The sequence below is a fragment of the Saccopteryx bilineata genome, chromosome 6 (genome assembly GCF_036850765.1).
Source record: "Saccopteryx bilineata isolate mSacBil1 chromosome 6, mSacBil1_pri_phased_curated, whole genome shotgun sequence".
Taxonomy (NCBI): domain Eukaryota; kingdom Metazoa; phylum Chordata; class Mammalia; order Chiroptera; family Emballonuridae; genus Saccopteryx; species Saccopteryx bilineata.
In genome coordinates this window covers 38,990,689-39,009,021 of record NC_089495.1, presented here as the reverse complement: position 1 = coordinate 39,009,021, position 18,333 = coordinate 38,990,689, and the positions used below count along the sequence as shown (strand labels likewise).

The following is an 18,333-nucleotide window of genomic DNA, read 5'->3' as shown; positions in this document are numbered from 1 at the left end:
GTACAGTGAAACTATTTTCTCCCTCAGTCTGGATGCTACACTTCTAAAACACTGTCTTAAAATGATGTCACTCTTTTGTACCTAACATGTTACTGCATTGGCTCACAGTCAGTGTATTTCTATCAAAAATCCTTTTTTTCAGTTAAGTCTTTTGTTGCATGCTCTTTGTTTTTGCTTCTTGAATGTTGATCTTCCATTTGTGTAATTAATTTTTGAAACTTGATCCTTGATTTTGCTTTGATTCCTGTGAAATTACTGAAAGGTGCAGCTAAGCTTTGTGATTTGGAGATGAGGCCTTGACATTTTATCTCTCTGTTTTACTTGTCTAAGACTGAGCTAATTCAAACAGAGACTTTCCATGAAGATGGCTTCTAACCAAAAAAGAGGTTTCTAAATGTTAATTGCCCTGGTATTTTTAGGGCTTTATTTTGAGGGTAGTATTGATGAAAAGGGATATGTGGCCATCTGCATACCCTCAAGTAGAATAATCAGACTAAGGAAGTAAACAAAAAGAACTTTGTGGATGAAACTCCTTAATTCCAGATGATTAAAAAGACTTCTTTAGTAGAAGGAAATAAAATTTAACAAAAAGGGTACCCTTCAAAAATGTCAGTTATCTTGGAAGGAAAGATGAGTAATGGAAATCCCATGTTGATCAGAACGATGAATAGATTAGTCCGTTGAAACTGGCATTTATGGAGGATGAGAGATTCCACACTGTCTCCTGCATCATTTTTCCTAGCACTCACTGAAGTAGCCAGAGAAGGTTCCTAAAATAAGATCATTCTCTTAGAATTAAGATATATACAGTACAATAAATAAGCTTGAGATTTTGAAATGTAGATACTATGTATGTATGTATAGTTATGTATTTTAATTTTGTATTTTTTATATTTATTAAGTATTTTTATCTTTTATGAATGTGTGTTTCCAGAAAAATAGCAATTGACTCTCATAGAAATCTCTTTATCATGTTTTTTAACATGGGGTTTTACTTATTTTTAGCTTTTAATCTTATCTTGGAATTTAAATTAAAGCTCAGTGTGTATTTTTTTTCAATTATAGTTGACATTTACTATTTTGTATTAGTTTCAGGTGTACAGCATGGTAGTTAGATAATTATATAACATATGAAGTGATCCCCTGATAATTCTGGTACCACGGGCACCACACAGTTATTACAATGTTATGGACTATCCTCCCGATGCCATACTTTACATCCCTGTGACTATTTTGTCATTTCCTAATCCCTTCACCTTTTTCACCCAACACCCTCCACCACTGTCCCATCTAGCAAAACTAAGCCTGTTCTCTATTATGAATATATTTCTGTTTTGTTTATTGTGTTCTTTAGATTCCACAGATAAACGAAATTTATAGTACGTATTTGTCTTTCTCTGTCTGACTTATTTCTTGGCATAATACCCTCTAATTTCATCCATGTTGTCACAAATGGTAAGATTTTATTCTTTTTTTTTTTTTTACAGAGACAGAGAGAGTCAGAGATAGGGACAGATAGACAGGAACGGAGAGAGATGAGAAGCACCCATCATTAGTTCTTCGTTGGGACACCTTAGTTGTTCATTGATTGCTTTCTCATATATGCCTTGACCACGGGCCTTCAGCAGACAGAGTAACCCCTTGCTTGAGCCAGCGACCTTGGGTCCAAGCTGGTGAGCTTTTTTTTTCGCCCCCCTCAAACCAGAGCTCGTGCTCAAGCTGGCAACCTCGGGGTCTTGAACCTGGGTCCTCCGCATCCCAGTCTGACGCTCCATCCACTGCACCACCACCTAGTCAGGCTCATTCTTTTTATTGGCCAAGTAATATTCCATTTTATACATGTACCACCACTTTTTTTACCCACTTGTCTATTGAGTTGCTTCCATATCTTGGCTATTGTAAATAATACTGCAGTTAGTATAGGGGTGCATATATCTTTTCAAATTTGTGTTCTTGTTTTCTTTTGATAAATACCCAGAAGTGGAATTGCTGGATTGTATAGCAACTCTATTTTAAATATTTTGAGGAATCTCCACACTGTTTTCCACAGTAGCTGCACCAATTTGCAATCCTGCCAACAGTGCATGAGGTTCTCTTTTCCCCACATCTTTGCCAACACTTGTTTGTTGATTTATTGATGATAGCCACTCTGACAGGTGTGAGGTGATATCTCATGTGGTTTTAATTTGCATTTCTCTGATGATTAGTGATGATGTGTCTGCTTTTCATATGTCTGTTGGCCATCTGTTTGTCCTCTTTGGTGAAATGTTTTATGAGGTCTTTTGTCCATTTTTAATTGGATTATTTGCTTCTTGGGGATTGAGTTTCATGAGTTCGTTATGAATTTTGGATATTAACCCCTTATCGGTGTATCATTGGTGAGTATTTTCTCCCATTCAGTAGGTTGTCTTTTGTTTTATTGATGGTTTCCTTTGCTGTGCAAAAACTTTTTAGTTTGATAGTTTTATTTGTTTACTTTTCTTTTGTATCCCTTGACCAAGGAGATATATCAGGAAAAAAAGTTAGTAAGAGCAATGTCAGAAAGTTGACTGCCTATGTTTTCTTCTAGTAAATATATGGTTTCTGGTCTAACATTTAAGTCTTTAATCCATTTTGAGTTTATTTTTATATGGTGTAACTAGATGGGCTGGTTCTATTTTCTTGCATGTATTTGTCTAATTTTCTCAACACCATATATTGAATAGACTATCTTTACTTCATTGTATAGTCTTGCCTTCTTTTTCATATGTTAATTGACCATAGAGGCATGAGCTTTCTTCTGTTCCATTAATCTTTGTGTTTGCTTTTATGGCAGTACCATGTTGTTTTGATTACTACGGCTTTGTAGTATAGTTTAATATCAGATAGTATAATATCTCCAACTCTGTTCTTCTTTCTCAAGATTGTTGTAGCTACTTGGGGTCTTTTGTGGTTTCATAAATTTTAGAATTATTTCTTTTAGTTCTATGAAAAAATGTCATTAGTATTTTGATAGGGATTGCATTGAATGTATAGATTGCTTTAGGTAGTATGGGCATTTTAATTATATTAATTATTTCTATCCATGAGCATGGTATATGCTTCTATTTATTTGTATCTTCTTCCATTTCTTTCTTCACTGTCTTATAATTTTCCAAGTATAGATCTTTTACCTCCTCTGTTAAATTTATTCCTAGGTATTTTTTTATGTAATTGTAAATGGGTTGTTTTCTTACTTTCTCTCTCTGATTGTTTATTACTGGTGTATGCAACTAATTTCTGAATATTTATTTTGTATTCTGTTACTTTACTGAATTCATTTATTAGTTCTAGTAGGTTTTTGGTGGAATCTTTAGGGTTGTCTCTATAGATATATAGTACTATGTCATCTGCAAATAATGACAGTTTTACTTCTTTCTTTCCAGTTTAGATACCTTTTATTCCTTTTTCTTGTCTGATTTATGTGGTTAGGACTTCCAGTACTATGTTGAATAAAAGTGGTGAAGTAGACAACCTTGTATTTTTCCTGATCTTCCGGAAAACACTTTTATCTTTACCCCATTAAGTCTGATGTTAGCTGTAGGTTTGTCATATACGGCCTCTATTATGTTGTGGTAGATTCCTTTTTTGGAATTAATGGAGAAGGATAGGTGCAGAATCACCTTTGGTCATGCTGGGAAAGCTCAACACAGAGACAATGGTGGCTGTTCCTCTAGCTCTTGCCCGGAGCCACATAATTCAGTTTCTTCTTGTTTTTCTTGGGCAACCCCCAAGCTATTGTACCTCTACCAGAGTTCAGTGTGAGTTCCTGCAAGCAACAGTTTGTGTCTGGACCTCTTAGGAGGATGCCTGGGTTTCCAGCAGTTCTTTGTCTCGCCCAGACAGACAGAATCCTCGCTGATTTTCATGTCTGGTTGTTACGTGGGCTCCTGTTCCTGGCAATGGCGTTCCAGGCTGGGGGAGCCGAGCATGAAGCTGAGAACACCTGCTCCTCAGAGGGACCGCTGCAGCTCAGATATCATTTCGCATTTTCACATGAGTGCAGGGCCAGCTTTTTGGGGGTCTCTACCCTGCTACTAGTCTCTACGTGGGTCTTTTATAACCTTAGTTACAGAACTTATGTTCAGCTAGTGTTCACAGGGTTATCCAGGTTGCTTATTCTATAATTTAGTTACAGTTTGGGCGTGGTCATAGGAGGAGGCGTGTACAGTGTCTGCCTTCTCCACAGTATTGGCTGAAACAACGCCAGTGTGTATTTTTAATGTCCAAAACTTTTCTAGAATACACTCTATTGCCTTTTTACGTTTATCAAGTTTTTAAATCAAACCTAGTCCAGGTGTTCCTAGGCACTTTGAACAAGTATTGAAAATATTTATTTTCAAAAAGCATCAAGTGTTCTAGATGTTCTTCTCCTTTTGGCATTAATATTCCCCATTTGGGGGGAAATATTTTGGACGATGGCATTAACTTATAAAATATATAACTCTAGAATTAAACTCTTCTGCCTATGGCCTGACAGCAGCCATTCCAGGAACGGACTGCCATTCCCGTTTCCACCACTGATTGCCCCATGGCTCTCTATATTCTCTTGGCTTGGCGTCAACAGGAACTCCCAGAATAAACTGACAAGGAGTTGGCTCCTGGCTGGGAAAGGGGGCAGGAGCCTGCTGGCATGACCAGGATCACATTGCACCCTGGTTAACAAGGGGAATTCCCTCATTTTACGTTTTTGTTTTTTTTTAAATAAGAATGCTGTATCTCACCCTGAGAGTTCCCAAGTGTTCTTACTATTTTTCACAGAAACTTTAAGCATTAAAAAGACATGTACAATTGGATATTTCAAGAAGTTATTGTCAACAATGTCATTGATTTCCCTGAGCCGGACATCCTGGGGCCCGTGGACCACCATTGAAGTAGATCTTTTAAAAGGATAGGCCCAGGCCCTGCAGTAAGGTGGGGTCAAGCACAGAAACTTTTCCAAAACTTTTTAACAGACTTTTCTGTTTAAAAAAAGAAAAAGTAAAAACAATGTTTCTGTCTCTGAAGACCAAACCAGATTGACCCATTTTTTCCTTCATGTGATTTGTGAGCTATTTCAGAATCTCATATATCTCCTTTTGACAGGTCAGGAACGTGGAAAGAAAAAGTGTCATCCTGTAGAGTTTTGCTTCTCTGCAAAGACTCGGTGTTATGCTATTGTTTCAAACTTAGAGACACTTTATCATTTGTATATAATTATGATTCTTTTTTAACATGTCATTTCTGGAAGACAAGTAAGCTTATTATTATTATTATTGTCTATAAATATCACTTTCTCCTATTGTCACTAGTCATAACCTGAAATTTTCCACTTAAACTATAGATATGGCACTGATATTTTCCTACAAATGCTTTAAATCTTGTTTTATAGACACTACAGTGTAGCATATATTATTTTAAAACCTTCATATGAAATAATCATTAGTATCTTTTTCCATTTTAAAAAAAAATAGCAGGTGTTTCCTATGCTATTTTGGCAGGTTTTGTTGTTTGTCTTTTGTTTGTGTGTCTAAATTTCCCATTGTCTGGAGCGTGCACAATGCCTGTTATGGAAGGTCATTGTTCTGCTTCACATGATTTTATTTCCAAAATTTGGTATGGATTCTGGTGTATGTTAGCCACTATGGAACAATCTATCTCATTTTTTAATAGCCATATGGTTTAGTGACTAAACTGCTTATTTTTGTACACACACAGAATTTCTGAAAGTTGGGACGTCCACTACCTGTTTTTGCAATTAATAAAGAATTATAATGATTTTATTGTAAGTTTTTCCTACCAACGCGCTTTCTCATTTGGGGTAATCTGTTCCATTTTCACAGCACACTTGGGCTGCAGAAGACCTGTGTTGATTTAGAATCTCAAACTTCAGGACTTCCCTTACACCTGCCACCTAACCAATACCAATTGTGTCACAAAAAATACCTTGTAGGTGGAAAAATGTTCTGAAAGTGTTAGCCTTCTTCACCTTCATAGGGTTGATTTTTAATTGGACTTTTAGTGAGAACTAGTACTTTTTTTTTTGCCTTCATAGAGTATCCTTAGTAAAGGGGGTTTTGTAGTGTAATTCTTGACTTTCTCTGCTTTAAAAAGTAAAAAAAATCTCAATATCTCATAGGACATTCCTCCCATTGGGATAAATTAATAACAAATTTGAATCAGCTGTTCTACTCAAAGCACTGTACTAAGGAATTCAGTGACAGTTAGGATTTAAACACCCTCTCCGGTGCTTCTGTGCGGCATCTTTCCCCACAGAGACTACCTCCTGTGTTGAGTTGCGTGGCCTTCAGGTCTACCCGCTGTTCACAGATATTTTGCTGTGCACATGTGATAGAAATAGCCTGCTGGCAGAGCTTGAGGATGCAGAGTCCAAAGCACCCCTGAAATTATATCTTTCTAATGCTGTCAAACTTTGGGAATTATCACATCTTCATATCTCCATCTTCCAACATCTATTAAATTGACTTCTTATCTGTGTGTTTTCCTTACCCTCTTTTTTTCAATGGTTGGTTAATGAGGCATGTGCCAAAGTGAGCACCAGTTTTATTTTTACCCTTCTTTAATTCTATAATTCTCCAAGGACATACCACAGTACTCTACAGCCATGCTCAGTTTTTGTGTGTCTGCAGTATAGCCTGAGAACCCTGAAATAACTGCAAATGATCCATCTCAAGAGCTTTCAGTTGAACCGAACTCTTATTAATAAGACGATGGTAATTGTATTCTGTTCAATTTTAGCCCTTGATATGAATTTATAGGAGGAAAAACACAAATGGTGTCCAGTTGGTTGACTATCAGTTGTAAATGATACCCAGGACTTACTGATGGCTTACCATGAGTGTGGTACTGGGTAAGGCCTTCATTTATGAACTCTCAACCCTTATAAGAGTTCTTCGATGTGGTCCCTGTTTTATGTCGAAGAAATTAAATCAAGAACAATAAAGTGAGTTGTTCAAAGTCATTGGAGAGTTGAAGCACCAAAATCTGAACCCAGGCCTAGTGCCCACACTCTTGACTTCTCTTGAAAGGCACCCTTCAAAAACCTGGTTATTATATTGCACATTTGAAACTCAATTCTTCCTAATCAACTTATTCTTTCACAAACTGTCATTTCTGCACTAACTCTTTCTTTTCCTTAAGCAAGACCACTAAGCCAGAGAAGAAACAAAAATTTACAAAGCACAGTCTTATAAATTAAAAATTATCCTCTCTCCCATCTACTTGTACTCATCCTACTCTCTCCTCTCTGGGGGCCATTCTGTTCCAAGAATGGGCACATCAGCTTGGATCTTCTCATTTTCCCCTTTTCCCCTCAGCCCTCACTCGTCTCCTCCCACTCAGCTCTGTACGCACCCACTCCAACCTTGAAACCTTATCCTGATGGTACCACCAGAGTTTCATTAAATTAGTGGTGTTTCTGCCCTCTGCAGAAGCATTCCTGAACTTAAAGAACACCCTGAATGGGCTGGAAGTTTTCAAGTGTTTTCCATATAGCAAGGGGTGACATTGTGTGGCTTTGCCACTCAGCCTCTATAGGGGGCATTCAGTCCTAAAGTTAATTTGTATAACCTCTGGTTTTAAGCACTCTTCTTTCTGGAGCCTTTTTACTTTAGTACTTACCTACTCATGGGGCACATGGAAGACATTTACGATATAAGGAAACAGGTAGATGTGTTGCAGAACTGGACTCTAGGGATGCAACGTGGTCTTGGTGTTCGGGCATGAGAACAGCAGGTAAAAGCCTTGACTTTGCAGTCCAAGTCCAGCTCTGCAGCTGTGTCTCTAGACTGTGGGTGACTCACATATACCCCTTTCCCTTCTCTGTCTTCCTTTTAATAGTGGGAAAGTAATACCTGCCTGAAACAGCTCCCATGTGGTAACATAACATTTTTAAATGGTTACTTCAGTGTCTAGCACACTGTAAATGCTCAATTAATAATGGATATTATCATGGGTGTTTTACCTTTCCCTGGAATTTCCGCACTGACATCTTCATAATCACATAAAGTATCAGTCAAGTGGACATTTTAGAGGGCTGTTGTATTTATGGATGAGCATTGCTGCAATTAAAGTTACATTTGAAAGTGCTAAGTGAGAAGAACACTGTGGATTGGGAAATCTATTTTAAAGTTTTGTAAATTGATTTTTAGAGAGAGAGAAAGGGAGAGAGACAGAGATAGAGAGAAACATTGATTCTTATTGTTCCACTTATTCATGTCATCGTTGGTTGGCTCTTGCACGAGCCCTGACCAGGGATTGAACCAGCAACCTCGGCACGTTGGGACAATGCTCTAGTCTGACCTGCTGAGCCACCTGGCCAGGGCCCAAGATCTTTTCTAAAATTTTAACAGAGAAAAAACATGATTATATTATACCTATATATGTAAATGGCTTTTATAACTTTTATTAATTAAATTTTTGGCTCTTCTGCTCTGCAAATGCTTAGCTTTATCCTCAAAATGTCCTGCATAAATTAAGACTTTGTCAGAGCCTGACCAGGCGGTGGCGCAGCGGGTAGAGTGTCGGACTAGGATGTGGAGGACCCAGGTTCGAGACTCCGAGGTTGCCAACTTAAGCGCGGGCTCATGTGGTTTGAGCAAAGCTCACCAGCTTGGACCCAAAGTCGCTGGCTTGAGCAAGGGGTTACTCGGTCTGCTGAAGGCCCACGGTCAAGGCACATATGAGAAAGCAATCAATGAACAACTAAGGTGTCGCAACGAAAAACTGATGATTGATGCTTCTCATCTCTCTCCGTTCCTGTCTGTCTGTCCTTATCTATCCCTCTCTCTGACTCTCTCTGTCTCTGTAAAAAAAAACCACACAAAAAAAACAACAAACAAACAAAAAAAACTTTGTCAGCTTATATCCTAATTGTGATCATTTATGTATCATTACCCTGAGCAAGTACCACTAGTTTCACATTGTTCGTTTCAGTTAAACAGTTTTGTTGTTATTGTTTTTGCTGAAGAAAAAAATATTTTACATTTACTGGCCTAGGAATTCTGTAGAATATAAGGGAGTTCAGCCTCCAGAGCAGCTCCTGCTTGTTCATGACAGGAAGAGATGTGTTGCTAAGCTTCCTGTCTGCCACCTTCTCTCTGCTGTAGAACCAGGTAAAGTAGAGATGAATAAATACCTGGTGGTGGCAAACGAGAGCCTCTGGAATGCATGCGTCAGAGGGTTAGAGCCCTCTCTCATTGCAGTGCCTGCTGGGAGGGCCCTGACTCCCATCACTGCTTGATACTCTGTCACTCTCCACTCTCCTTAAGGACATGTCAGTCAAGCTGACTTGATTCATACGTTTGGTACATGGATTCCAATTCATTATACAACACAAGTAGTCACTTGCCAAAAGAAAAAAATTATGTGTGTGTGTTTTCTGTACTAACAATATCACTATTTTTATGATAGTTTTTGATAGTTTTACCAAATATTGAAATTAATCCTCGAAATTTTACATTGTTTTAAAAAATCATTTTTTATTTTTGCATTTCCAATTTGTTCCACCTTGCAAACTGCCCAAACCAGTGCCTCTCAGAGTTTAATGTTTGTACAAGTACCCTGGGGAATCTTGTTAAAATGCAGATGCTAATTAAGTGGGACCTGGATGGGGCCTGAGAATCTGCATTTCTGCTAGCTCCCAGGTGATACCGGTGCTGCTGGCCCAGGGACCCCACCAGAGGCCTTTCTGAGTGTGCTGCATCCAGGTGCTCCCCCAACACCCACCTGGTGCCAGATTACTAGCAGATATTTATGGTACACCTAGAAAACACACCCTTAAAAGTGGTTTTCCTGGCCCTGGCCGGTTGGCTCAGCGGTAGAGCGTCGGCCTGGAGTGCGGGGGACCCGGGTTCGATTCCCGGCCAGGGCACATAGGAGAAGCGCCCATTTGCTTCTCCACCCCCAACCCTCTCCTTCCTCTCTGTCTCTCTCTTCCCCTCCCGCAGCGAGGCTCCATTGGAGCAAAGGTGGCCCGGGCGCTGGGGATGGCTCCTTGGCCTCTGCCCCAGGTGCTAGAGTGGCTCTGGTCGCGACAGAGTGACGCCCTGGAGGGGCAGAGCATCGCCCCTGGTGGGCATGCCGGGTGGATCCCGGTCGGGCGCATGCGGAGTCTGTCTGACTGTCTCTCCCCGTTTCCAGCTCCAGAAAAATACAAAAAAATAAAATAAATAAAATTAAAAAATAAAATAAAAAGTGGTTTTCCTTACTGTGATATTGAATGAGACTGTCTTCAATCAGTGATCCCTGACATTTAGAATGACCGGTGTGGCTTCTCTTGTGAAGGAAAGCTTTCATTTTATGTATTAAATGCAGCATTGCTGTGTTCATCACTCATGACCCTCCGCTACCAGCTGAGACTGGGGCAGGGTCTTTCTTCCCCCCCCCCCACCCCCGTGCAAGAGCTGCGGGGCCCACCACATGCTTGTGCCACCCGGGCACCCACGGCAGTTCTCATTATGTTCCCCAAAGTAGATTATCACGTCACATTTTGTGTGCAGGATGTTCCCGTCGTCCGTGCAATGAACGTCATCTGCATCCTTGCTGGTGTCACACTGCTTTCATTCAGATAGAGCATTTGTGACATTTGTTACGGGCCCTTCTCCAGCAGAAGCTCTTGCCTCCCAAACATCCCTGAACTAGCAGGATTTTGCACCTGCCTGGCGGTTCATGCTTATTTGTTCTCCATCCCATCCAGCTGTTTACGCACCCCGGAAGTGCACTGATCAAGGGCACATTTCAGTGAGTGCAAAAATCGCCTAGAGTTGATCAGCATCCCAGGACTGTGGAAGGTCCCTCCAGCTCTTCCTGGGTGTGCTCACTCCTAGTTTGAGGCCCCAAACACTCTGACGGTGCAACCAAGAGGAGTGGGAATGGTACTGCCACTAAAACTATTTGGCTATGAGAAAACGTTTTTCAGAAAACCCCAAGAGCCAAATCTTCAAAAAATAATTTCCCTCCCTCAACTTTTTTTCTTTTTTCTTTAGCTTTGACTATGGAGAGACTCATGGAGTTGAGCTAAACTTGGTGAAATAATACTCAAAGTCGAGGTAGTAGAAAAATAAGGTAAAAATCATTTGTTAGCAATCAAAGCCCAATTTGGAAGAGAGTGGTCTACTCAAAAAAAAAAAAAAAGAAGAGTTAAGGGGAAGGGGAAGAAGGGGTGTAAATAGGGACACGGGGATGGGGGTGAGGGTATTATATTCAGTGGGGCACTTGAATCTATGTTAACATAATAAATTAAAATTAATAATAATATATATAATAGGACTTGTGAGAACTCAACAGAGGTGTGAAGCACATCTTGCAAGAATGTTAAAACTAAGATCGCATTTTACACGACTTTAGCAAAGAATATAACCCAGGTGTCTTGAATCACATTATAATATGAAATAAAGAATTTCAACAGGCTTCCTCAGGCCTTTGTGCTTTTTGAGTAGTGTTTTCTCTACTAAAAATTAGGTGTATGCATCATTAATTTGATCTTCATTTTGTACCAGGTGTTTACTCTCATAAGGTTAAGTGTCAAGGATTTGCTCATCATGTGATTTGTAAGTCAAACCCAGATACGAGAAAGTACAGACGGGGAAATTTGGGTTAAAAAAGGTATGTAGAACAAATTCAGAGAATTTTACATATAGGAAGGACCTGATACCACCAGTAAATCTCATTTTGTAAATGAGAAAACCGAGGCCTATCATAATCTAAGGATTTTTCCACGGTCACATGTAACGGATGAGCCGCCCACCTTTTACTGGGGTCTCCCATACCGCAGGAGACCCCCTAGGAAAGAACAAGGTCTGGAATCCCAGCAAATCAGGCAGCCTTTTAAAGTTGATTTAAAGAGCTCAGTGAAAAATAATAATCAGTGAAGTGAATTGTTTCCAAGAAACAAAAATAATCAGTAAAATCTGTTTTACAAGGAAATAATTAAAGCAAATTCCTTCCATGTCAAAATTCATATTAAAACCAGTCCCAGTGGGCACTTACTGAGTGCAGCATTAGCTACAGACAGCATTTAAATGATACGTAGGAGGCAAAAAAAGACTTAAAAAAATATTTCCAATCTGATCTAGACTGTTCTTAGGCAAGCAATTTAATTCCTTGGTGCATTTCCTTATCCACACCCTGATAATAAGACTCCCTGTCTCACAGGATCGTAGTAGAAAGCCATGTATTAGTATCGGTGGACGAAATCATGAATGAAAACTGCTCCTGAGGAGATAGAACCATCAATGTACCAGCGAGGACTTTGCTCAACCGCTCTCCAGAGCTTGTGAATGGGAGATAAAGGAACTGGCAGCATTCGAGCCCCATTTATAATTCTATTTGGCAGTGATTCACCAGAGCATACCTAGTCCTTAGGTGCAGCCGAACTTTAGTTTCTGATCTTGTGTGGCTACATCAGGGCTTCTCAATGGGGGTGGTTTTGCCTCCCAGGGACATTACAGTGTCTGGAGACAGTGTTGTTTGTCACACCTCAGGGGAGGGTGTTCCTGGAATCTAGCTGATAGAGGGCAGGGCTGCTGCTAAACACCTGTAATGCACAGAGTTCCCCCCCCAACAGAGAATTGTCGGCCCGCTGTAACAGTGCTGAAGTGGGAAACCCTGTGCATACGAGTGCACGGAAAGTGTTGCTGTCATTTTCACGACGTGGCAGTATTCCTTTGAGTGATCTTCTTCCAACCTGCTCCCCATTTCTTTCATTTATGCCACAGAGAATTTGGGTTCTTACTATGTGCCGGGCTCTGGGCCACAAGTTGAGAAACCAGGGATACAGGACAGAAGTGGGGCTCACAGACTTCCTGCCACGGTGGCAGCTTCAGGACTCCTACTCCTTCCTGTTGTACCTCCAAATCCCAACTTCGAGGTGCTGTAATGGTTGGGCATACAGACTCTGGGGCCAGGGCACATGGGTTCAAGTACTGCCTCTTCCCATTCACACATGAGTGATGCTGGGAACATGGTTGCTTCCCTTTGCATGACAGTTTTGTCATCTCTAGCATGACGGTTCTGGTGCTACCTCTCACGTGATAAGGACGCTGTGTGTGAGAAACAGCTAACACATGCAGAGGGTGTGAGTGTGGTATCTGGCATTCAGCGAGCTTGTAACAGGGTCCTCGTTATTCTGGAGGCATGGCTGTGCTCAGCATGCGCTGGAAGGAAAGAGTTGCACATTAACCTTATTCTGCTGGCAAGAGCCTCACATTCACCTATGCCCCTCCTCCTCCTTCTGCACCCGTTAGCTCATCTGTCACCACCGCTTTCCTTTACGCTGCCAATTATCCCTTATTATGGCAGCCTTCCTAGTCAATGCCTGTCCCAGTGCCGGCAGTCTTCCCAGCCCACCCAACTCAGAATGGCTGGGCTCCACTTCATACCTTCTGTGTTTATGCAAAGTGTCTGGGATTACTGATGAAGCGAAATCTCACTAAAGAGCAAATTATCTGTGGCCTTAACCCTGCTGGGAGAAGATTGCATTAAATAGGAGTTTATCAATTCCAATTGGCCTCTTAAAATATGAATTTAAAAAGAAAAATTTCAGAGTGCTTTTGTTTTGACGGTTGGATGTCACAGATAACTTTTATTATTTAGGTCGGTTGTGTTTCCAAGAGCTTGGGCATCATATATTAGTACTGTTTCTTGTTTTATAGAGGAGAGGTTTGTATAAGTGAAAGGAGGGAAGATAGAGAGACTTCCACATGAACCCTGACTGAGATTCACCCAGCAACCCCATCAAGGGCTGATGCTTGCAGCTGAGCTATTTTTAGCACCTGAGGCTGACACTTGGTTCAACCGATCTATCCTCAGCACCCAGGGTGAGGCTTGAACCAATCAAGCCACTGGCTGCAGTAGGGGAAGAGGAAGAGAGGGGGGACCGAGACAAGGAAAGAAGCAGATGGTCGCTTCTCTTGTGTGCCCTGACCAGGAATCAAACCCAGGACGTATACACCAGGCCGATGTTCTATCCACAAGGGCCAGAGATTTTTTTTTTTAGAGGAAGTTTTCCTGTGCCTTTGCCTAATCCACAGTAATGATTGGCATTTTTTATACAGTTTTAATACTTTTGATTAAAGATTAAAATTTTACATACAATATTTTGAATACGTTCTTATTTGTACGTGTGCTAACTCATTGGATTGGATTCTCAAGTTATCTCGGGGCAACACAGTTACACACGTGTGTGTGTTAATTAAAGAAGGTAGTAGGGATTTCCACCACCAGTATTCAGATAAGAGAGGCCATGAGACTTGCTAAAGAGCCCGGAGCTTCCCTGTTTTATCTCAAGCCCAGCACCCTGTCGTCCCCTTTCCTTGGGGCCCCCAGTCCCAGAAGAACCAAAACCAACCGCAGCCTTACTGCTGTAAACACCGGAATAACCATAGCTTTGTTTTTAATTTTTTTAATTGAGCACTTTTAAAATTAAAATACTGTAATTCCTATAGGAAAATAAACAGTTGTTAGACCAAGTCATCAAGAGCTAGGAGCTATCAGCTTGTACCGCCGGCATGTCCTATTGCTAAGCAAGTCCTTGTTCGTAGAGATTATCGCCAAAAACAGAACACGGGATCTCAGTCAACACTTGGTAGACTCAGCTTCAAGGACAGCTTGGGAAACGAGGTTCAGATAGATCATCAGCTTCTTGATCTGCTTGCAGTTTGCATTCGGGGATCCTCTTCATCCAAAGGTCAGTCCCTAGACCCAGCCTGGGTTGGACTCTGTCTCACCCCTCATCAGCTGTGTGATGTAGGCAAGTGCGGCCTCGGCGTGCCCACTGGTAAAACAGAGGTGATAATACACACCTAGAAGAGGTGCGAGGGATAAAGAGGATGAGATTTATGTACTGCACATAGCCAAGGGCTTCGCACATCTTCTTCATCATCACCATATTATTATTTATATCAGGGTTCCCCAAACTACGACCCACGGGCCACATGCGGCCCCCTGAGGCCATTTATCCGGCCCCACCGCACTTCAGAAAGGGCACCTCTTTCATTGGTGGTCAGTAAAAGGAGCACATTGACTATCTCATTAGCCAAAAGCAGGCCCATAGTTCCCATTGAAATACTGGTCAGTTTGTTGATTTAAATTTATTCATTCTTTATTTTAAATATTGTATTTGTTCCTGTTTTGTTTTTTACTTTAAAATAAGATATGTGCAGTGTGCATAGGGATTTGTTTATAGTTTTTTTTTTTATAGTCTGGCCCTCCAATGGTCTGAGGGACAGTGAACTGGCCCCCTGTGTAAAATGTTTGGGGACCCCTGATTTATATTATTCCCATACTAAGATTTTATAATATCACTACTTGTGCTGAATTGTTTTTTCCTGTAGGAGCTTAATGCCATGTTTACTTCTTAGGTTATTTCAGTGGGAAAGATTTGCACCAGAACAGCAGTGTTTATTATTCCTAAATTATTATTATTATTATTATTCTTTTATTTGTTCATTTTAGAGAGAGTGGAGGGGGAGAGAGAGAGAGAGAGAGAGAGAGAGAAAGAAGGGAAGGGGAACAGAAGGCAGCAACTCCCATATGTGCCTTGATCAGTCAAGCCCAGGGTTTTGAACTAGTGACCTCAGCATTGCAGGTCAACGCTTTATCCACTGCGCCACCACAGGTCAGGCCCATTCCTAAATTTTCCATGGCTGTTTTATGTAATACCATCCTCGTTTGTGTCTTGCTGTTGGACAAGTCTGCTATCAAACGCAGAGTGTAGACGCAGTTTATGTGGTCTAAAAAGATTTGTACATCAAATCATATATGGGGGGAATCCTTCTATCCATCACTAAATCTCTCCATTCCAAATGTCTTCAAACAAAGCAATCACAGTGTTATTTGGAGACCTCTCTCAAAAACAGATACATAGTGCTATAGCGTCTTTGCTGATTAGCCAGATAGAGTAACTTCTTTCTACTGCACCTTTTAAAAACCTTAAGGGGGAAAAATGAGACTTGGAGTTTCTGTAGAACAAACAATGTGCACAAACCCCTCTTCCGCCCACTTCCCCTGAGAGAAATATATGAATCACAACACTCCAAATGAATCAATATCAAAACAGGTGCTGTAAACTAAAGAGCATGAATCATCTTTTTCCTTAGATACTTCACAAATAAAGCACCATTTATTTGTAGTAACTCTGTACATAAACTCTCTATTTATAGTGACTTGTACAAAGTTTAAATTTGATATTACACAAAGTAAGTAAAATGGAAGCATCTACTAAATATTACTTTAATGAGTTAACATTGTTACATTAAACTTTAACAATTTAACAATTAAATAGCACTTTGACAAATAAGTGATTTTCTTAAATATATTTGATTATAAAAGAAACCATATTAACAGAAGAAATCAACAAGAAAACATCTCCTTTCATTCCTCCCTTCAAGAACCCCAGTTGCCTATTTTAATGGCTAAATTTTATTATAGTTCCCAAGCAATTTATTTAAATATTTCCTATTTAAAATGTACACTTTGAATAATGGAAAATGATCTACAGATAATTTTTTGAAGATCCATACTCAGTGTAGTGGTAATAGATTTCTGTTTATATTAACCTCTAAAAACAGGGTTCAGGATGGGGGTTCAGTGGCCGTTCCATTGTGAGTTATGAGTAGTCTTGTTTAAAATATGTATGAAAAATTCCACCAATGATTTTATCTAATTTGACCATAAGCTTCTGGCAGAGAACCAACTCAACTAAGGTCTTATAAATATCACTTTTGATGCCTCACATTTAAAAAAAAAAACAAAACCCTTGTTTATCTTTTTTAAATATTTGCTCAAACTTGGGGGAATAATGCTGCATTCCCAGTACCCATGATAGCGTGCTGGCCTTTTCCAGCTATGGAAGATAGTGTCAGAACAAGTTCCAGGAAAAACAAATATGAAACTTGTTATTTTCTCGTTGCTTGAGTTTATTAGCCATACATACTATTTACAATACTCATGGGGGACAACAGGAAGCAAATGGGGAAAGAACTGTTGTATCTGAATCCTGGAAGCTAATCCTTTATGAAGTTTGCCTTTTAAGAATGTATGGGTTCAGAAATTAATTACATTTCTAAATTGCTCATATATATTGATAAACGTTAATTGTTGTGGTACAATTACAGCTTTTGAGGACTACATTTATAGGTTTATATCAAGTCAAGAATAAATAGAGTTGGTGGGGGGTGGCTTTTTAAATTGTGCAAGGTTTTCTAAACGTAATACACCACGAAGTTAAGAGCATAGAACAATCCATGATTATTTTACTTTAGCACTTTGCACACTATGCCATTCACCACCATTCACGCTGATACACGCAGTCACCAAGAAAGGTGCGCCAGTTTGACGTGAAGGGGTAAGGACCGCAACACGGGCGATGAGTCGCATCTGTTCCAGACTAAAAACCAAGACTTACCTTTTTTATTGCTGCACACGGTATGAGCGCGGGATGACGGTCTGTTGGCACTTGTGGCCCACCCTATGTGAGAAGGGAAAGAAAATCACAAAACCATGTACCAAAGGGTGAAGGTGTCCTGCAAGCATACAAATTAGGCAGTAATTTTATATTGATTATAAAAGAGCACATGGAAGGGTTCTAGGGATAACTACACCTTGACAGCTCATCTGTTCTTAATTATTGCAGGGAATTTTTGGCATCATATTAAAATAAGGAAAAGGCCAAAGTGAACTCTAAAATACATTCTCAGGAATGCCACTCCCAGCAGTCTCTCTACCCAGCTGAGGGAGGTTCCCACCTCTGGGCCCCTAGCAACCTTTGCAGTCAGGGACTGATTTCTCCATCCTCATTGGACCTGAGATCCTAGAGGAAGCTCTTCCCCACCATACAGTAGATGTTTAGCAATAGTCTATGAGGAAGGCAAGAAGCCGCAATGGCTAAGGCAGGCTCAGTTGTTCATTTTCTCAGCAAACAATAGATTAAATGGAATTAAGAAAAAAGAAGGAGATAAGCATAATGTTGGAGGGAAGCAAGAAGTGATAGTTACAGCTTGACAGCAAAGAACGTAAAAGATAAATATTTTTAAAAACAAAAAACTAAAAGGGCTTAGAAATCTGGAGCCACCTCTAAAGGGAACACACATGCTATAAACCTCAGTATTTGCCGAGTAAAGCACAGCAATGCTAGTCATCAATGGTGATGATAAGTGGACCGTTGAGGAAATGCTGAGTTACATTCATTGTTACAGGAGTTCCCCAAGTGAGGTCCCCAGGATGAACCATTAGCATCTTCTTGGACCTACTCTAGCTGAAACTCTGGGCCAGGGCCCTACAGTCTACAGAGAACAAGCCCCCCAAGGGATTCAGATG

At 40.3% G+C, this 18,333-nt stretch overlaps 1 protein-coding gene across 2 annotated transcripts in view; it reads left to right on the top strand.

The window, feature by feature from the left end:
- COL4A2 (collagen type IV alpha 2 chain) overlaps positions 1-18,333 on the top strand; it is a 199,705-nt gene that overhangs the window by 66,576 nt on the left and 114,796 nt on the right. The gene's annotated exons all lie outside the window — the stretch shown is intronic.